At 45.5% G+C, this 21,951-nt stretch overlaps 1 protein-coding gene across 6 annotated transcripts in view; it reads right to left on the bottom strand.

The window, feature by feature from the left end:
- Positions 1–18,535, bottom strand: part of ABHD6 (abhydrolase domain containing 6, acylglycerol lipase) — a 63,027-nt gene extending 44,492 nt beyond the window's left edge. Inside the window, exon 1 of one of the 6 annotated variants that reach the window (XM_078442883.2) lies at positions 18,440–18,535. The gene's annotated coding sequence lies outside the window, so the exon portion shown is untranslated. Of the gene's footprint in view, positions 1–3,273; positions 3,296–5,581; positions 5,991–9,942; positions 10,337–18,439 lie in introns of those variants that run through there. The other 5 variants (XM_060631403.3, XM_078442881.2, XM_078442882.2 and 2 more) reach the window with 5 other exon arrangements.
- Between the last annotated feature and the right edge of the window lie 3,416 nt (positions 18,536–21,951).

Raw genomic sequence — 21,951 nt, 5'->3', positions numbered from 1 at the left:
AGAGAGGGAGGGAGTGAGAGAATCCCAAGCAGGCTCCACAGTCAGCAAAGAGCCCGATGCAGGGCTTGATCTCACGAACTGTGACCTGAGCTGAAACCAAGAGTCAGACACTTAATCCACTGAGTCACCCAGGTGTCCCCCAAGATTCACTGTTAACTCAAAAAAAAAAAAAAAAAAGCAACACCAAAAAACAAGAAACAGCAGAGAATGGATAGAATAATACCTTTTGCATTAAAGGAGACAGAAAGAAAGAGAGGAGAGGGAGGGAGAAGGATACACAGGAAACTGGTTATCATGGCTGCATCTTGTATCTTTTGACCTTTTTTTAGAGACAGAGAAGGAGCAGAGGAAGAGAGGGAGAGGGAGGGAGGGAGGGAGGGAGAGGGAGGGAGGGAGAGGGGGAGAGAGAGAGAGAGAGAGAGAGAATATCTCAAGCAGGCTCCATGCTCACCAAGGAGCTCAACACGGGCATGATCCCATGGCCCAGGATCACAACCTGAGCGGAAATCCAGAGTCGAACGCTGGACCGACTGAGCCACCCAGGTGGCCCCCTGTTATATCTTTTGAATTACTATCATGTGCATGTGTAAGGCTTTCTCTATTTAATTACAAAATATAATATAAAGTCCTAAAATAGAATGGTCTATCCTGCATTGTCCAATACCGTTGCCACTAGCCACATGTGGCTGTTTAAATTGATGAAAATTAAATACAATGTAGAATTCAGTTCCTCAGGTGCACTAGTCACATTTCACCTGCTCAAGAGCTACATGTAGCTAATGGCCACCACCCTGGGCAGGAAGCATAGAGAACACTTTCATTAGCACAAAAACTTCTTCTGGCCAGTTCTGGACTCTAAGCTAATTAAAAGGCCCACAAGCAGGGGCACCTGGGTGGCTCAGTTGGTTAAGTATCCGACTTTGGCTCAGGTCATGAGCTCACAGTTCATAAGCTCAAGGCCTGTGTCAGGTGAACTTGAGAACCATTCCGGGCTCCACACTCTCTCTCCTCTCTCTCTACACCTTGTGGGATTCTCTCTCTCTCTCTGCTCCTCACTCACTCCCACTCTCTATCTCTCTCAAAAATAAATAAATAAGTAAGATACAGGAGTTCAATTTATTCAAAAAAAAAAAAAAAAAAAAAAAAAAAAAGGCCCATGAGAGAGAGAACGACCAAACCTTAATTGTTTCACATGATAAGGGAAGAAACAAATACAAATATGAAGGCCGGTAGCCTGCCTCCCTCTCTCTCTCTCTCCACAAGCTACACAGGCTGCCTACTAAGATAACAAAGACTGGGAGAGCTGCTGCCTTGTGTGACTATCCAAAGGTTAAGTCAGTTTGACAGGAACTTCAGTCCTCCTTGATCAAGTCCAGCATTCTAAGACAAAAGATAAGGATTTCCATTCTGGAACCATACATGTGCATAAACTGGAAATGCATATCTCCTTTGTGGCTCTGAGAGAGGTACTGATAAGAGGAGAACTCTGTCTCTCTAGGTTCCAAAGTGCTAGCAACTGGTTCCCCCTGGGTGTTCTGGCTCAAGAACCAGCCAAGCCCACAACTCCCTCCCCTGCTTCTACCAGCTAAGGCAGCTTGTCAGGCAAGGAAATTCAGCCTAGCCTGGCTGGTCCTGTGGGCAGGGAATCAGAGAACCAGATAATCCTGTTACCCCGATTGCCTAGAGAAGGGGACACAGTCAGTGGGGAGAAAGTTATGCAGTTCAATCAGGACTTCTGCTGGAAGGGAAGTAGCTCATGTGTCTTGCAGCTGTCTTCTAAAAAATTGTATCAGTCAAGAAACAAGCAATAAAATATGCAACGTATGCCCTGACCTAGCCTAGCATCTTCAAAACACCACTGCTCGGGTTAAGATGTAGACTATGGTGATCGTTTGAAATAACTGCCTGCCAAGAAAGCCCAGGGGCGCCTGGGTGGTTCAGTCGGTTAAGCATCCAACTTGGGTTCAGGTCATGATCTCATGGTTGCAGGTTTGAGCCCTGCGTCAGGCTCTGTGCTGACAGCCTGGAGCCTGCTTCAGGTTTCATGTCTCCCTCTCTCTCTGCCCCTCCCCCACTTGCATTCTGTCTCTGTCTCTTAAAAATGAATAAACGTTAAAAAAAAAATTTTTTTTTTTAATGTTTAATTATTTTTGAGAGAGACAGAAAGCATGAGCAGGGGAGAGGCAGAGAGAGAAGGAGCCACAGAATCTGAAGCAGGATCCAGGCTCTGAGCTATGAGCACAGAGCCCAACATGGGGCTCGAACTCACAAACTGTGAGATCATGACCTGAGCCGAAGTTGGACGCTTAACGGACTGAGCCACCCAGGCGCCCCCAAAACTTTTGTTTTAAACAAGAAACCCTACAGAAATACAAGACAGTCTCCTGCTGGATAAAAGAAGAGCCAAAGTTACTTGACCTTTGATCTCCAAAGATCCCAAAGACTTCAGGCTCTCAGGGAGTCCAGAACAAATTTTTATTCCAGCACTTCTCTTACAGATTAGTGCAAATGCATGCACTGTCATCAGCTGAGGTCACCTCTCAAAGGTAAAGTGCTAGAAAGAGCACCGCTTAAGTGACTATCTTCCACATGACTGAAAAGAATTAAAATAGCCTTCTATATGGGTATGCAATAGCAGAGGGCCTAAAATAGAACCTCAGCACCCCAAAGAAAAACATTCTCCCATTGTGGAATCTGTGATTGGAAATAAAAAGAAAAGCAAGGAGATTAAAGAGGGTTTTGTCACTTCTAAAGGAGGTGAAGTTGGTCGACAGCATTTTCTAACTGCAGGAACAAAGTCGGAGTTCCACAAAAAGGAGCCCTGTTATCAACAGCCAGGAGGTTTTTTGTTTTTTTTTTTTTTTTAATCAGGACAAGACTTCTGGCTCCCAGCAGAGGCCCAGCATTCAGGGCCCTTTGTGAGCTGGTCCCCACCTTCTTTCTAGCCAGAATCTCCTTCCGAAGGACATCTCTGTAACCCAGGAGAATCAGCATCAGAAAAAGGGACGTGGTGAAACCACGTAGGAGAGTTCACAGTTAAGAGGAAAACAGTTCTGTTTAGAACTTAATCCACATTAAAAAAAAAAACCCAAATCAAATGTATTTTAAAAGCAATAGTAAACATTAAACAAAATTAGGTCATAACTGCAATCCTGTGCTAATTCTTAGAACAAAGAATAAATCTCACGTGGATCATTTTAAAGCCTGATAAATCCTTCCAGTTAACATTTGGTGACCAGGACTATTGCAAAAAGGACATTTTTGCAAACATACCCAATTGATCTCTCAAGGGCTTACTTGTTTGATTTTCAAGGCTCTTTCCCCTTTTCTTCATCAGGTGTCACACTGCCAGATCCTCATCTATTACTGCCTTGACATGTCATTCCAGCAGTTCTCCAACATTGCTTGCTTTCATTTCATGAAGTCTTGCCTCTCTCACAAGAGTTACAATTTCAGTGTTTGTCCTGTATGTATTTGCAAAACATCCTACGAGCTGGGAGAGATGACCAAGATGTAGATGGTCCCAGAGCCTGGCTTGAATACAGAGGCAGGGGTGATAGAGTGGAGGCTCAGTCTGAACGTCGCAAGTTCATTACTGAATATTTTCCTACTATGATGACTTCCGCTTCTCCTCTATAATCTGGAAACCACAGGGAATCAGATACCAGAAATGCTGATACTCTGACCCTCTGGATGACCGCACCTGAACCGGTTTTTTATTTTTCTCTATTTCCCCCAATCTCTCCACCTGGAGGATGCCCATGACTTACCCCGATCTTTTCCTTCACGAATCTTTCTGGCAGAGCTAGGAGTTATCTCCTTCAGTGTACCTGCCCTTGGTCCCCCAGTCATTAGGAACCTCCATGCCTCAGACATTTTGTCGGAATACTCGTCTCTTGTGGCCCTGGGGATGTGTGTCTTTTATCACAGTACCCGTGAGAACACTCACTGTGCCCTCCACGAGGCTGCAAGTCTTCAACACGAGTCTTACTACATCTCTGCACCTTGCCACAGCACTTGAGGACACACTGCCTTGCCTGTGGCAGGCACTTCGTAAATAAGGATAAGCCAGGAGGTCACAAATCAACAGGGCTGTCCACCAGTGCCACTGCAGGCCACTCTTTCACTCTGTTCCTCATGGTCACCAACAAAATGAACAATCTTCGCAGTGCTGAGTTTTAGAGGCCTTTCCCAGATGGGAGGCTGGGGCTCAGAGAGGTTAAGCAAGCTGCCCAATGTCACACAGCTCTTTCTCTGCCTCCATCCCATTCCACCAGTGGCTCCCAGTGGTCCTCAGCACGATTCACACGGCTACATAGGATTCCATACCTCCCCGTCTCTCAAGCATCATCCTCTCCTGTCACACACCCCCCCTGTCTCTGAGTGAGCTATAATCCCTGACATGCCATGCTCTTTCATACCTCCACGGCTCTGGCATGCATGACACCCTCTCCCCCATGTGCCTTTTCTCCCCCCTGCCTGGTGAGCTCCAGCTCGTCCTACAAGTCTTGGCTGGGAAGCACAGCCCCAGTCTGTAAATGCTCCTCGGGGGATTCAGTTCTGCAGTTCTACAGCCTGGGTTCAAATCTCTGCTCCGCTACCCACCAGCTGTGTGACTTGGCGAATCAGCTGACCTCCTACAGCCCCTGTGAAAGGACAAAATGAGAGGATGCGTGGAGACTGCCCCAAGCAGTGACGGGCAGATACCAAGTGCTCACTCTGTACAGCCGGGAAGACCCTGCCTGCCCTCCCACGCCTGGGGAGGCAGCCCTGACACCCCTCCATCCCCTCCAGTGCCACTCAGATGCGGGAGTCAGTGGGCGTGTCTGTGCTGCTGTCTTGATACTCCCAGAGTCTAGCCCATTGCTCCATTCCCAAAATTCATCACACACAAGGCTCGAATCTTGTTTGGGGTATATCACAAAGTAAACATCCAACGCCAACAGCCACAGAGCCACAGCTTCTGGAAAATAGCCCAAGGCAAAGGCTGCTATTACTTTATATAATTGCTTCACAAAAAGAAGAGGATCCCAACCTGCAGCAGTGTAAGAACCTCTCCCCACGTCATCCGCAGACTGCCCTGTGCCCCTGAATCAGCAGTTTCCTTGGTGCAGCCCCAAACGCATCCAACGACAGGCAGTGACACCCTACGTGGCTTCTGGGATCGGAAAGCCTGGAATACGATCCAGAGGGTTTCTGAGGGCCCAGTTTAGGAGCATATCTTGACCTTCTTTCAAGAGACAACTACATCCAAGGTCAGATAGGACTTTGGTTTGCAAAAATTGTGTCTAGATCAGGGTTTCTCAGCTGTGGCACAACTGACATTTTGGGCCAGCCAGGTCTTTGTTGTGGGAGGCTGTCCTATGTATTGTAGGATATTTAGCAGAATCTGGGACCTCTACCCACTCGAAGCCACCCCTAAGTCGTGACAAGAAAAAATGTCTCCAGACACTGCCAAATGCACCCTTGGGGACAAAGCTGTCCTCAACCGAGAGCCCTTTTGGAGGAAGTGAACCCACTGACCTCCAACCCTGGATTTATTGCTAAAGTAAATCAATAAGGAGCATTCTTAGCCACTTACTATATCTACCTTGAAACACTGTCTTCCAGTCCTCAGGGATTTTTTTTCTTTTAAGTTCACAGTCTTGAAGGCCTGGCTGCACAGACTCCCCCAGGTAGCATTTTAAAAATATAGATTCTGGGAAACCATCCCCAGAGATTCAGATTCATTTGGCCTGGGGCAGAGGCTGGACATGGGTATTTTTAAAAAATTCCCTAGGTGGGGGCGCCTGGATGGTTAGGTTGGCTAAGTCTCCCACTCTTGATTTTGGCTCAGGTCATGATCTCACGGGTGTGAGATCGAGTCCTGCTTCAGGCTGACCGGGATTCTCTCTCTCCCTCTCTCTCTCTCTGCCCCTCCCTTGCTCCTGTGCATGTGAGTTGCATGTGCTCTCTCTCACTCTCAAAATAAAATAAAATAATTTAAAATTCCCTAGGCCATTCTAACATGCAGCCAGGATGGAGAAACACTGCTAGAAGACATTTCATTTGATTCCGTCTTCTCCCTAATCCTTTGAATCTGGCAGGGTTAAACGACAGTGAACCAGAAAGTGAAAATGAGGCTAAGGGGATTTAAGTATCATCCTAATTCTTTTTTTTTTTTTTTTTATAAATTTTTTTTTTTTTTTTAACGTTTATTTATTTTTGGGACAGAGAGAGACAGAGCATGAACGGGGGAGGGGCAGAAAGAGAGGGAGACACAGAATCGGAAACAGGCTCCAGGCTCTGAGCCATCAGCCCAGAGCCCGACGCGGGGCTCGAACTCACGGACCGCGAGATCGTGACCCGAGCTGAAGTCGGACGCTTAACCGACTGAGCCACCCAGGCGCCCCAAGTATCATCCTAATTCTTGACAATGAAATATCCTCGGCACATTCCATTTCTTGGTCCCCAAGTGACTTGCCAGAAAGAATGGAACTTAACCCTGTTCGCCCATGGCCTTTTTGGTATAAACAGCGCCATCCTGCAAAACTTTCTGGAAAGATGGAAATGTTCTCCATCTGCTCTACCTAATACAGTCACTATTGAGCACTTGAAATATGGCTAGTGTGACTTAAGAGAATTTTTAAATTTATTTAATTTGAAGTTGATAGCCACCATGTTGACAGTATGAAAAGTATTTATGTCCCTACAGGGTCACAGAGATAAAGTCCTATAGCCTGCTAAATGCCACAGAACCATGAAAACTTACAAAAATGTATGCCTTAAAATATCTAAGCGCAACAGTCTTGAAATTATCAAAGGCAATCCTAACTTATGCCAATAATCAAATTAGGAGAAATTTTAACGATTTTTTTTTCAACCCGCCGAGCCGGTTTTCCAGCATATTCCAAACACTTAGCTTTGAGGGAGACATTCCTGGTCCTTTTCTTTTGAACACTCATCACTGTAAAAATTGACCTAGTCACCAAAACAATCAGGCATTGGTAAAGAATATGACTGGTAGGGAAGCAGATTTCTACTCTGAGCTGCTTACTAGGAAAAAACACTCACTGTTATTTTCCTTCTCTCCCTAATCCAAAGCAAATCTTTGATTCAAACCTTTTGCCCCAAAGATAAGTCTGAACCAACACATAGTGCAAACCCATGTAACCTCTAAGAACGAGTGTTTTATCTTCCTATCAGTAGTTTCACAATTACTTACAATTGCATGAACTGTATTCACACGTTTACTCTAGATATGTGCAGCCTCACAGAACTCAAAGCTCAGATTTTTAAAGCTAAAAAACAGAAAAGGCCATTCTTTTTACCAAAGCAATGGACGGTGTAGTGTCGAAGAAAGCTTCAGAGGCCTTTCTGACCACACACACAAGATGCTTATCTCAGGGTGCCTGGCTGGCTCAGTCGGTGGGGCATGTGACTCTTGATCCTGGGGTTGTGGGTTCAAGCCCCCTTTGGGTGTAGAGATGATTTAAAAATTAAAATCTTAAAAAAAAAAATGCTTACCTCTTCTTGGTTGGGACTCCTCTGGCCCACCTCTAAGCAGAGTCAATATGAGCCAGTCAGTAACGATTGAATACATTTCCAGTAATTCAAAGTGGTAGCCAACACTGTCTCACTCTCCATAATAGCTGGTGCTTACTGAGTGCTTACCACATGCTGGACCTTGTGCTTTATCTAAATCTTACCATTGCCTTCTGAAACAGGTGCCATTACCAGAAGCTAAGACTCAGAGAGGTTAGATAATAGGCCCATGGCCACACAGGTAGCAGTGGTAGCAGTGGGATTTGGACCCAAGTTTCTCTGGGGGGAATCCTCTGGGTCATGAACAAAAACAAACCTGTAATTATAATGTTAGGTACCATGCTGAGCCATTCTCCCTGTGATCAGGCTGTAGCTCAATGAAGGGAGTTTGGTGTTGCAGGGTTCAGAAATTCTGAGTCTATCCTTACTTTGGAAACCATGTCATAACTCTCCCCACCCCCCACCCCCCCCCACCCCGGATCTCTCTTTCTCTCTCTCTCTCCCCTTTTGTCCTGGGGCTTCACCAGGCAGATGGGAAAAAGGGTCTTGAGGAACGCTTCTGATCCCGCCAGCATAGCTGCCCCAGAGAGCATAGGCAGACACATGCAGACAGAACTTTCCAAATGCCATCATGAAGGTGGAAGGCAGTAGGATCCCAGTTATAAGATCCCAGGGGAGAAAGGAATCACTTTCAGTTGGGGCCAGGGGAGGAATCAGAGGTGTGTTCCTGGAGGGGACCGGTGAGCTGGAGCTAAGGTAAGATTTAGACTTCAGAGATTCCAGGGAGGGCATTCCCAGAGGAGGGAAGAGCTTAAGCAAAGGCAGCAGGTCACCTGCCTGGATTATAGCACAGGAGGCAGGGGGTGGGGGAGGGGGGAATCAGGATACAAAGAGGGAACAGAATCTCCAGGGGCCTAGGCTGATGGGCTGGGGCAGTACTGGGAACCCAGGAAGTGAGGACTGACCATCCCAGGACATGTTTAGCATCCCAGCCCTGGTACTTCTTAGCTGTATGGCCTCCAGCACGTCCCTTCTCTTTGGGCATCAGTCTCCTTGAGGAGGACACCCAGGACCCCTCGTTGGTCTGAGAAAATATTTTTAGAAAAATAAATTGGCGCTAAGAACATAGATTATTAATTTCTCTTATTTCTGACTTCCTATGTTATAAAAATGTTGATAAGAATTTATTAGTTACGGTTGGGTAAAAATAAGTCTAGTGGTTCAGAATGGGGGCTTTGAGGTCAGATCCACTGTGCCCTGGGAAGGGGGCACATTCTTCCTCTGAGAAATGGGCATAACATTGGTACCTACCTCTGGGAGCTGTTGGGAGAAGTAAGGCAGGTAATCCTCTAAAGGTGCTTAGCACATGATCTGGCAGCCAGTACTTATTCCACTTCAGCTATTATTTATAATAACTTAACTCCCAGCCAGGTAGAGCCAGCCATTAGGGTTTTCTGAACAGGTGAGAGGTGAGGCAAATGCTGGTCTCCAGTCCAAGCTGAAACCTGTTCTTAATCAACCAAACCTCGGAGCACAAAAAGGGCTCAAGGTACATATCCCTGGATGCACAGCCTCTAGACCCTCTGGCACCCTCTTCCTCTCTCCCTATCTCTCTTGTCAACTTGGCCTCCTCCACTCATCTGCATGTGCTCTGCCCTGCAGCCAGCGTTACACAATCCGAATTTCCAAGGCTGCCAAGAAGCCAGTGAAAGTGTAGGCGGGGGATGCTGGGGGTTGCCGGGGGTTGCCGGGCGGCACCGGGCTGTTGGGATGGTTGTACCAGCATCTTGACTCAAGGGTTGCTGGGAGGAGAGGGCATGAGGCCAGGGTAACTGGGGTGGGCTGAGGAAAAGTGAGCTGAAAAGCTGCTGGGGGTAGGTATTGGCTGGGGGAGAGAGGTCCCGAGGGGCGCAGGTATCTGGGGACCGGACGGGGGTTGGCGCCATTAGCTGGGAGGTCGAGCTGCAGCCTTTCCTCGAGAAGTGAGAGGAACGAGGGTGCAGGAGCCTCCAAACCATCCAGCCACCCGGAGGGACGCAGAAGGACTGGTGCCGGAGCCAGCGGTGGGAGGCGGAACAGAAAAAGGGTGCAGGTCCCCGACCCAGCCTCACCTCGTCCCTGGGCTTAGGGCAGCAGGCAGCCTGGGAAGTGGGGGCATCTGGGATTCGGGGAATGTCAAACCTATCCAGGCACTGGAGGGGAGCGTGCAGGGGCTAATGCCGGAGCGAGGGAACGGAGTAGAAACAGAGGTGCAGGTTCCCGACCCATTTCGCCCCGTGCGCCGCGTGCGGGGCGGCCTGGCAGCCTTGCAACGAAAAGTGGAGGGCAGGTCACAGGGCCGGGGCGGGGCGGCGGGGGGGGAGCCCCCGGATACCCTCGCTTTCAGGTGCGCACCCCCCGCCCGGCCCGCCGGCGCTCACCTGACCTCAGGCGCACGGATAGTGCCGCGGGATCCAGAGGCCAGTCCTCGTCCCCCAGCCGCGCTCGCGTCCGGCAGCTGCGCTCGTGCCCGCGTCGCTCGGTTCCCCGCGCCCGGCTCAGCCGGACGCCTTAAAGGCGCGCCGCGCCGGCCTGAGTCAGCCGACGGAAAAGCCGGCTCCGCCTTCGTCGCCCCTGGCGCAGCTCCGCGGCCGCAGCGTCCGGTCTACCCTAAGCTCCTCTGCGCCCCAGCTCAGAGCGTTAAACCCGGAGGGGCGAGTTAGTGGCTTCCACAACCCGACCTTGGCAACCTGTCTCCAAGCACTTAAGAGCCCAGGCCCCAGTGCCAGCGGCTATTGCTCTCCGCGCTCAGCGCTAAGTGCCGAGGGCAGAACCCGGCCGCCCCGCCCCGCCCCTAAACAGCTCACTTAGGGCAAAGGCTGCGGACTGGGACCCAAGGAGCCACAGTTCCACAAGGCACCGCCAGAGTTCGTCGAGGCGTTGTTTCATTTACTGAGCAGCTACTATGTGCCTAGTGCTACTGGGCACGTGGCTCCAAAGTGACTCTGGCTGGATCTCTGCCCCCCAAAGGCTCAGAAAGATAGGCACAGGCTCACAGGCAAGCCAAGCAACACTGCCTTACACATGTCGTCTCATTTAATACTGTAAGGTACGCGTTGTGATTGGCTTCCTTTCTCAGAAGAAAGGTGAGCCGCTTGCCCATGGGTTCAGCCTATAAAGGACAGGATTGGGAATTCAAACCCTGCACCTGGTTCCAAAGCTGGGGGTGGCGGGGGAGAGGGTGGGACACAAAATAGTAACCTTGGAAAGGCTTTCATCCACTGCTGGTTGAATCCCCACTATGGTCATTTCTTCTTTTTAAGGACAGTTAAACCTAATTAGGCAAATAAAAAATTAGGAGGGGAGCATAAAAGTTATCACCCATTAAATTCAAATGGTGTTGTTTGACTAGCTTATCTACCACAAAGCCTGGATTTTTGAGCATCTGGCCTCAGTTTACCACTGCACCCTCATCTAGTATTCTGAGGGTGCCCAAGCTGAATTCTACCACTTTGGCCTTTGAATGGGCTGTTCCCTCCACCAAGAACTCTTCTTTTTCTTCTTGGCCTGACTACTTCCTCTTGACTGTGCCTCAATTTATTTATTTTTTCTATGCCTCCATTTAGATGTCACTTCCTCCAGCAGGCCCACACTGCACTAGGGACTTCTTCCATCAGAGTGTTTATTCATTCATATAATAAAATCTTACTGAGCACTTACTATGTGCTGAGCAGTGTGTGAGGGGTGGGGGTGAGGAGTGGTATCTTCTGCTGCCCTGAATGAAGGCTTCCTTGTCTGCCTCTTGCTCCAGACCTAGGTGGGACCAGTGCCCAGCAGGACTCTCTTGGTATTTAACTCCACCACAAAGGCAGCCTCCCTCCTGCCAAACCCTCCAGACTGGCAGAACCTGGTTGAGTTGGGCAGGTCCTGGTTTTTAAGAATGGGTCATGGACAAAAAGCTTCAGAGATGTGGCAAAGGAACATCTCTGAGGCCACTGGTAACTACCTCGTAAAATCTGCCTCTGTTAGTATGCTGGAATCCATCCAGAGTTAGGGACAATCTCCCTGGCTTGGGCTGAAGCATCTTCCTCTAAGACATTGGCCATCTCATCATTCAGATTTCAAGAGTTACATTCGACATGCTTCATGGAATTGTTCTCAGAGCTTCAGGGATAGTGTACTCATCAAAGAGTAAGTTGCTCAGGATTCTCATGGATCATGATTAACCAAATATGGTGATTTGGGAGACCTATCTGAAGAAATTAATCAGAAGACAACAGAGTGATATGACATGAAAAATATGAAAACAAGATATTACAAAATATGCAGAATAGACTGAGCAGATCTAAAATCCATTTAAGCAGCATCAAAGGAGGAGAGGCCAGGGGCGCCTGGGTGGCTCAGTCGGTTAAGCGTCCGACTTCGGCTCAGGTCATGATCTCACGGTCTGTGAGTTCGAGCCCCGCGTCAGGCTCTGTGCTGACAGCTCAGAGCCTGGAGCCTGTTTCAGATTCTGTGTCTCCCTCTCTCTGACCCTCCCCCATTCATGCTCTGTCTCTCTCTGTCTCAAAAATAAATAAACGTTTACAAAAATTCAAAAAAGGAGGAGAGGCCATATTTGAGGTGGTAAAGGGTAAGAATTTCTAGAGCAGAAAAAAGACACGAATCCCCAGTTTTAGGAAGCATAACACATCCTAAGCAAGATAAATAATAGGAAATCCACACCAAGAGACATTGTAGTGAAACTGCAGGATACTAAAAACAAAGAAGGGGTGCCTGGCTGTCTCAGTGGGTGGAACATGCGACTCTTGGTCTCAGGGTTGTGAATTCGAGCCCAATGATGGGTGTAGAGATTACTTAAAAATAAAATCTTTTTAAAAATAATTTATTCAACCATTTTTAGAGAGAGAGAGAGAGAGCACACATGTGTGTACATGTGAGCAGAGTAAGGGCAGAGAGAGAGGAGAGAGAATCCTAAGCGGGCTCCACACTGTCAATCTGCACTGTCAGCACAGAGTCCCACATGAGGCTCAAACCCACAAACCTGAGATCATGACCTAAGCCGAAATTAAGAGTTGGTTAAGCATCCAGGCTCTTGATTTTGGGTCAGGTCATGAGACCAAGCCCTGTGTTGGGCTCCATGCTGAGCATGGAACCTGCTTGGGATTCTCCTCTCCCTTTCTCTCTGCCCTTCTCCAACTTGCCTGCTCTCTCTCTCTTAAAATAAATAAAAATCTTTAAAAAAATAAAAATAAATAAAAATAAAAACAAAGAACTTAAAAGCAGCTAGAGATAAAAAAGACAGATTATTCCCCAGAAAAGGAATTAGAGGGGCGCCTGGGTGGCGCAGTCGGTTAAGCGTCCGACTTCAGCCAGGTAGGTCACTATCTCGCGGTCCGTGAGTTCGAGCCCCGCGTCAGGCTCTGGGCTGATGGCTCGGAGCCTGGAGCCTGTTTCCGATTCTGTGTCTCCCTCTCTCTCTGCCCCTCCCCCGTTCATGCTCTGTCTCTCTCTGTCCCAAAAAAATAAATAAAAAACGTTGAAAAAAAAAATTTAAAAAAAAAAAAAAAGAAAAGGAATTAGATTTCCTGCAGATTTCTGAATGGCAACATAGGAAACTCAAAGGCATTGAATAATATCTCCAAAGACCTGAGAATTGGATCCTCAGCCTTTCAGGAATAAGGGTTAAATACAAATAAAGTGAATTTACAACTGGAAGACTTGACAAACTGAACTTCTAAGATATACCTCAGAAAGAAGAAAAAAAAAGACCCAATTAAGAACTGAAATGAAAGAAGACATACTGAGTGAGGAAATTGGTAAATAGAGTGAATCTAAACAAAATTGTCAGTACAAAACAATAATGATGACATAATGCATAATCCATAAGTTTATTTTTAATTAATTTTTTTTATTTTTTTAGAGAGAGAAAGAGCAGAGGAGTGGGGCAGAGGGAAAGAGAGAGAATCCCAAACAGGCACAACACTCAGTGCAGAAATTAAGAGCCGGACACTCAACCAACTGAGCCACCCAGGCGCCCCCATAATCTGTATGTTTACACAAGGTCAGAACTAAAATAAGAGACAACAATAAATTAGGAATGAGGTGGTAAAAAAAAAAATAGTGTTCCAGTGCTTTTGCATTGGTGTGGGAAGGGAATTAAGATAGTAATTTTGGCTTTATTAATTATGTGTGGTACATTGTCAATGGTATTCACTAAAGTAATATAAATAACATGTATAACTTTCAAACTGGGGGGGGGGGGATTACATAAGCCAATAAACAAATGCAACCAACCCAAAGAATTGTAGAAAAAGTAAGATTCCTCCCCCCAAAAAAGATAATTTAAAAAAAGTCCAGATTTACTAATAAACATAGTAAATTAACTAAACTCATCAGTTAAAAGTCAGAAATTGTCAACTTGGATGTTACAAAAATCCAAGAGGTGCTGTTTCAAGAGGCACTCCAAAAAATATAGGAATTTGGGAAGGTTAAAAGTAAACGTGTGGAAAATGATACACCTCACAAACAGTATCCAAAAGAAACACCACCACTGTGTTATGGTGACTGACTAACAAAAATCATTAAGGATGGAAAGTGACACTACATAGTGATAACAAGTTCAATTCACCAGCAAATTCTATCAGTTGTCAACTATAGAAAACATGAATCTTATTAGAGAAATTGATGAAATATTTAGTCAAAGGAAAAACTAAAGCCTGATGATTCTAGAAGTGAGTCTAAACTTTCAAGACATATATCATATTACTCTCTCATAAGCCCTTCTAGAAAATAGAAAATGAGAGAACACATCCCAATTCACCCTATTATACCAGTCTAAATTCCATACCAAACAAGATCAGACCAATATTACTCCTAAATCCCTCAAAAACATAGAAGTAAAAACCCTAAATAAAATATTAGTAAATTGAGTCCAGCAATACATAAAAAGGATGATGTATCATTACCAAGACAGGTTTATTCTAGGAATGTCAGGATAGTTTAACATTAGGAAATCTATTCCTATAGTTAACCACATCAATATATTAAAAGGGAACCATAAGATCATCCCAATGTTTGCAAAATTTTAAAATTCAACAGTCTTTCTTGGTAATAACTGATAGGAAACTAGGAAGAGAACTTCCTTGATCAGGTTAAAAGGCGGCCACCAAAATTAAAAACCTACAACAATTATCATTTTCAATAATGAAAAGTTAGAAATGCTTCCTTCAAAATCAGAAATGATTCTAATCAAAATCTCAACAGGGCTTTTCAATAATTAATTAGGAACGAGGTGGTAAAAAAAAAATTACGAGTTGGTAAAAAAGAAAATTATGAGCTGATTCTAAGATTCATATGGGAGAGCAAAGGTCCAAGAAAAGTAAAAATATTTGCAATGAAGAAGAAAAATTAGATATCAAGACTTGTTATAAAAGTATAGTTATTAGGACAGTGTGTATTCATGTAGGGATAGATAAAAACACTAATGAAACAGTATAAAAATCACAGAAAAAGAAGCACCTTGGTGTCTCAGTTGGTTAAGCATCCGACTCTTGATCTCAGCTAAGGTCTTGATCTCACAGCCCAGAATTGGACTCCATGCTGGGCATGAAGCCTACTCAAAAAAAAAAAAAAAAAAAAATCACAGAAACAGATCCACATACATAAGGAAACTTGACTTATGAGGGAGGTGACATTTCAGATCACTGGCGAAAGGAGGGACAATTCGGTAAAAATGCTAGGACAATTGATTATTCATATAGAAAAACATGGAATTTAACAACCCACCCCTCTCCAAATTAATTCAAGATAAATTAAAGACTTTAATATAAGAAGCGAAACTAAACTTTTAGAAGGACAACATAGGAGAATACCTTCAGGGTCTTGCCAACACTTGGAACCATCAGACTGACTGCTTCTAATCTAGTAGGTCTGAAGGGGTATCTCATTGTGATCTTAATCTTTATGCGTATCATTAATGGGCTTGAGCAATTACTCATATATTTGTTTGCCATTGTGTTTCCGTGTCTGTGAAATATCTGTTTGTGTCATTTCCCCATCTTTCTAATTGTCTGTGTCTTAATGGTTTGTAGTTATATGTGCTGCAAAGCCCAGTTTGTGGCTTATCTTTTCACTTTCTTTAGTGCTTTTGGACAAACATTAATTTTGTCAAACTATCCTTTGTGTTTAGTGCTTTTTATGTCCTGTTTAAGAAATCCTTTCCTACCTCACCTAAACCACACTGACTGAGGTTAGGGGAGATAGCAGTACCCCAAGGACACTGGGGATACAGGTACCAAATTGGGACTGATGGCTGGGCTAGCCAGGTAGCAGGTGAGCAAACACGAGCTCCAAGTGTCTGAGTCACTGGAACAACTCTCAGGTGAAGACAGTGGATCCGGGTCCAGCTCTGCCACTTACTAGCTGTCTGTGTAAACCTGAGTTTCGCCATCTATACGTAGGAGGTGGTGACGAACAATTGACGATGGTACCAACCTCACAGGGCTGCAGACAAGATCAAGCTGAATAGTGTGTTTACAGGTTAGCACCAGACCTGGCACAGAGGACGTGTGCATAATATCAGCCATCAGCATCAGTGTGGTTCATACACCAAGCATTTACTGGGCTCGCCCAGTTCTGAGAGGGGCTTAGAAACCATCTTTGAATAGTCAAGGATCAGTTGGGGAACAGAGATTATGAAGCCTCCAGCGTGAACCGAGAATCAATGGCTGAAGGCTACTAACGTGTGTGTGTGTGTGTTTAGCACATAGTTCTTCTTGCTAAGAAAACACATATTTCTTAAGGTCCTCACAGGTTTCATTTCAGCATCCACATCACTCATGACACTGTCCTGAGACCTGTCCCTCTTAGCTGTCCCTGGTGTCTCTCCTGGGGCCCTTAAGCATCCCACCAGGTAGCCACTTAGATATAAACATCTTAATGACACTTTCAAAGACGTATGTTACATTATGCCATCTAAATCACGATGCCCTCTAATCTAATTTATCAAAAGGATAATGCTTCTTCATTTGTTTTTATCTTGTCTCCTTTCTGAGCTGTGAGGTCATGCAGGGAGCTGGATCACACATCCATGTGGATGGATTATAGTTTGGTCACCCTTCAGGCAGTGGTTCCTGATGCCCCAGTTGGGGTTGTAGGGACTGGAGGTACTGGGTACCCAATGGGACTGGAGCAGGAGGTACCAAGTTTGGTCATCTCTTCCCAGTAGCACACAAGTGGCTGGAAACAGGCCAAAGAGCCAGAGGTGGAAAGGACAATGGGAGGAAGTAGAGAGGTGTGGGGCAGACAAAGCAAAGGGGAGAACACAGCTGTGGGGAATAGACTGTCATCTGCTCCTTTGTGTCAGTTCTCAAGTGGATTGTTCTCATTTAAAAACATAGGATGAGCAGATGTTAATTAACAGTTAGTGAACACTTCTTCATTCCCTACCCTGTCCTGGGCATTGTGCTTTTCATGCACTATCCCATTTGTTTTCATCTTTACAACAGTGTGCAGTGTGGATATTATGACTTCCACCATTTAACAGACAAGGAAACTGGGCTCAAGGTTAGGTAACTTGCCCAAGCTTGTGTAGCCAGCAAGTGATGCAGTAGAGACAGACCTGTCTCCAAATCTGTGCTCTTAACCACAGTACTCAATGAACACCTTCTACACTTGCACATGACTCACATTTTGCAGGCTGCTGTGGAGACTCCACCAAAGTCTTGAATGATAGAATGGGCGTTGGTGGAAGCTCAGGAAATTGTTCCTGAGGGTCTTTTTCTTAAGAAATCCACCACATTTGAGTGATGGCAGCTCTCCGCTGCTATGGCTACATGTAAACGCAGCTTGGCTGGATCTGATTGGGTCTCCATGGAAACATGACTTCCACTGACTACTGCTGCCAGAGGGAGTCTCCTTCCAGTCTCTGAGAATTCATCTCAAACATCGTTCGAGACTTCATCTGCACCACATTTATACATGAGACCACTGAGGCAGTGCAGAGTGATGGCCGGGAACACAGGATTTGCTCTCTGACAGGCCTGACTCTTCATTTACCAAGTATACACTTCTGACAAGTTGCTTCCTTTCTTTGGGTCCCAGTTTACACCTCTATAAAATAGGGGTAATATAGTACTTACTTCATAAATTTATTCTAACCATTACTAAATTCTTTCTTTAAAATTGTTTTTAAATGTTTATTTTTGAGAGAGAGACAGAGACAGAGAGAGACAGAGAGAGCAGGGGAGGGGCAGAGAGAGAGAAGGAGACACAGAATCCGAAGCAGGCTCCAGGCTCTGAGCTGTCAGCACAGAGCCCAACGCGGGGCTCGAACTCACGGACTGCAAGATCATGACCTGAGCCGAAGTTGGACACTCAACCGACTGAGCCACCCAACTGAGCCACCCAGGCACCCTAACTGTTACTAAATTCTTAAACAAAATAAATGTTGACTATTGTTATTACTCTCCCACTTGCTCATTCTCTTCCTGCTGCCCTTGTTCCCAGCTAAACTAGGGTAACCAATTCATCCCAGTTTGCTCAGGACTTTCTCTGTGTTTGCACCAAAAGCCCCCCTCAGTTTTGGGCGAACTGGGAGGGTTGGTCACCCTTCCTGACTCTGCAGTCAGAGAGGTCATAATGGTCCAGAGAAAATGGTGGCCAATGGGGCTCAAAGAGGTTCGAGTCCAAGATTTACATTGGTAATTCATATTCATAATTGTTTTTTGGCCACTGGATACACAATGAAGACTCAGAGGCACAGAAACCAAAGGCAAGTCCAATTAACTATCTAATTTTGAGTCCCCAAGAGCAAGAGCTGCCTTATTCATCTCTGTATCTCCCTCCACATTTAGTATGCTAACTGTTAAATGAGTGAATAACAAATCCCCTAAAACACCCATGATGCAAAATGATCCCGGTTCCAGGCTGGGACTTGTGGCAACAAATCTCTAGGGCTGAATTCTTAAGGTCATGTCTTAGGAATGACACTGGCCTGCACGTAAATCTGGTTCTTGGCTGACTTCGGAGCAGGCTCTGCCTGTAGAGGAGAAATGTCATCCTGCAGTAGGATTCCTGCATCAAGAATCATTTATGAGTCACTGGTTGAAGATTGACACCACCTGGGTGGCTCAGTCAGTTAAGTGCTCAGCTTATGATCTTGTGGTTTGTGAGTTCGAGCCCCATATCAGGCTCTGTGCTGACAGCTCAGAGCTTGGAACCTGTTTTGGATTTTGTGTCTCCCTCTCTCTCTGCCCCTCCCCTGCCCACACTCTGTCTGTCTCTGCCAAAAATAAATAAACATTTAAAAAACTTTTTAAAAAGATTGACACCTGCTCATAGCTGCACTCCTCGCCCTGTCTTTGGGACTGATGTAATTTTCAGTGGATTTGTAAATAATTGTCCAATGGGTGATGACTCAGGAGGGATATCTGCCCCTGGAGAACACCACACCCCCTACTGAGGTCCCCTACTCACAGCATGGGGTATCTCCCAAGTTCTCATGCTCCTTATGTGTGGGGTAAGCTGGAGAGTTCAGAATATGGGGGAGAAAACATCCCAGCTTGCTGGGAGTCTAGGGGGTGGGACATGGAATGTTCTCAGTGTTCTGAGCTGGAATACTGGCAGGGCCTTGTCAGTGCTACATACCAGAGAAGAAATGGTATAGGGGACCAACTAAGTGCTCATACTCTGGTGTCAAACAGTCCCAGCTTGGTAGCTCCGAGAGCTGGTGCACACGACACCCTCTCTGAGGCTAGTTTCCTCATGTGTAAAATGAAGATAATAGTAGTACTTGGGTGGTAGTGAGACTTAATGGACCTTGTACATGAAAAGAAGATGGACAATATGGGGCCTAATAAAGCTCAACACCTGTACTGCTATTATTGTTTTATTGTGATCCAACATAAGCACCAGTTACAAGGAGAGAATAGTGCCCAAATCAACAAACACAGAGAGGCGTGTCAAACAGCAAGCACTCAATAAATGTTAGCGACTGTTATTAAGAGCTTTTAAATCACAATCTACTTCCTGTGTCTGAGTCACCTGACTTCCCTGTGACTACCAGGAGATGCTTATTTAAGAACTTCTGTGAAACACCTAAGCAGTATTCCCACTCAGAATGCATCACCTGAATCTAATCATGAGGAAGCCTCAGACAAACCCAAACTTAGGGAAAGCCAACAAAATAGCTAGCCTGCACACCTCAAAAATGCCAAGAATATAAAAGACAAAGGCTTAGGAATTTTACAGGTCAGATTAGAGGGCGTCAAGGACATAGGACTGCTAAGTACAATGCATAGGCGTGGATTGGATCCTGCACGAGAAAGAAAAAATTGCTATAAAGGACATTATTAGAGTAATTGGTAAAATTTGAACAAGGTCTGTAGATTAGGTAATAATATTGTATTGTTGCTAAACCTTCTGGTTTTGATGTGTTAATTGCCTTGCAGTTATATAAACGAATTACTTGTCCTTAAGAAATCACTTGAAAGTATTTAAGGATAAAGGATCCTAATGTCTCTAACTTACTCTTGAACGGTTGAGGGAAAAAAAAATCTGTATGTATAAAAACTAATGAAAAATTTCATTAGTAATGAAATTTGCATTTCATTACTAATGAAAAATTTCATTAGTAATGAAATTTGCATTTCATTACTAATGAAATAATGAAAAACTAATGAAAAAATGTTCATCGGTGAACCTGGATGAAGGGGATACATGAGTTTTCAAGCTATTTTTGCAACTTTTATGCATATTTGAAATTATTTATAAATAAAAATTAAAGCATAATTAACTAAAATGAAAAAAACTTGGCACCAAACCCTTAGAAGAAGAAGAAATTGTGCAGTTAGGCAAGCAGCCAGCTCCCTGCTCAAGACCCACCAGTCAGCAGCTGTGAGAAGCCTTCCACCTCTTGGTCCTGTTTCCTCACTCCCCTCTCATGGTCAGCCTGGAAGGGCCAATTTGACACTAACAGGTAGCTTTAGAATCGGCCACAGAAGCAGGGAAAAGTCCTTGGGCTTGTTCGTGCGTGTGGCAAGGAGAGAAAGGCAATGGATCCAGCGCAGTGCAGTGGCCAGGGGGAAGCGTTGGGGTGATGGGGCTCCAATGGCATCGTGTGGCCTGCCCGCAGCCTTAGGTGTCTCAAAACAGCAGGATGAAAAGCGCTGAGGTACCAGAAGAGACTGTTTTAGCAGTGAGATGCTGCTCTAAGGAGGAAAGATGAACGTGGCTCCCCAGGAGAGGAGCAGTGCTCGCTATCAGCCAGAAGAGGGCGCTGTCTTCTCCCGTGTCATTCTCTGAATTAACAGGCATTGCGCTCTGAGTGTGCCCACAGTGTTTTTCAGATCTGCAGATCGCAGGAGCAGGACTAGGATGAGGTGAATGAGGCGGGATCATGAAAGTGAGGGTTGGATTCCGTCTTCATTTAATATTTGATACTTTGTTCATAGTGGATGCTCTGCGTTAGTTTTGCTTACTCAAGATTAATTAGTGAAAATATTGCAATAAAATATGATTTATCTTGATTACTGAGTTGTCTGTCACCCCCTTAAATGCCTGAGACCAGGGCATCATTCTCCTCCTTCTGGTCCCACCCTGGGAGATAGAACCCATTAATTGCAAATACCACTGGCTCAGAGTTTGCAATTGTTCAGATGATGTCTGGAGTTAATGGGCCTTTTTGTACCATAAAGAAAGGGTGCCTAAGGGAATTAATCCCGAACACCTGAATTCCTCCTTTTATGTCGCTTCACGGTCACTTTACAGGCTGGGGCCTGACTTCATTATCTCTAAACCTCAACATTCTCATCTGTAAAATGGGGATAACAGTCCCTTCTTTGTACAGTTTATTCTAAAGGCAGAGTATCACCCCAGCTGAGTACTTCCTAAGGGCCAGACACTGCTGAGTCTGGCCTTTATTTATAAACTCACAAGATGGTCACAGCTTTACAATGTAAGAGCTATTATATCCCCATTTTTTACTATTTTTTTTGTTTTCAACTTATTTTTGAGAGAAAGATCGTGAGAGAGGGAGGGGCAAAGAGAGAGGGGGACAGAGGAGCCAATTGAAGCAGACTCTGCACTCACAGCAGGGTATGAACCCATGAACCGTGGGATCATGACCTGAGCCGAAGTTGGACATTTACACTGCTCCCAGCTCTGCTCCAGAGATCTGCTCCAGCTATATGAGAACTTAGTACCCAGTGCTTCCTGAAAGGCAGACGCTATGTGCAGGTGGCTGCTGTATTTCTTTTGTCTCGGTGGTCTGGGGCTTCCCTTGGTTATCCAGGGACCTGAGTTGCCCTGGATCAGTGTCCTCACAAGCTGGTCGAGAAGCTGGGCTCTGGAGTCAGTCAAAGCACCATATCATTCATTCAACAATGATTTACTGAGCACCTGCTACATGCCAGTCCTGTCCTGGGCAGTGCAGACACACGTAGGTGT

This window comes from Panthera onca, chromosome A2 (genome assembly GCF_046562875.1).
Source record: "Panthera onca isolate mPanOnc1 chromosome A2, mPanOnc1 haplotype 2, whole genome shotgun sequence".
Classification (NCBI taxonomy): Eukaryota; Metazoa; Chordata; class Mammalia; order Carnivora; family Felidae; genus Panthera; species Panthera onca.
Note: the sequence above shows the minus strand (reverse complement) of the source record. Positions and strands in the feature narration are given on the sequence as shown.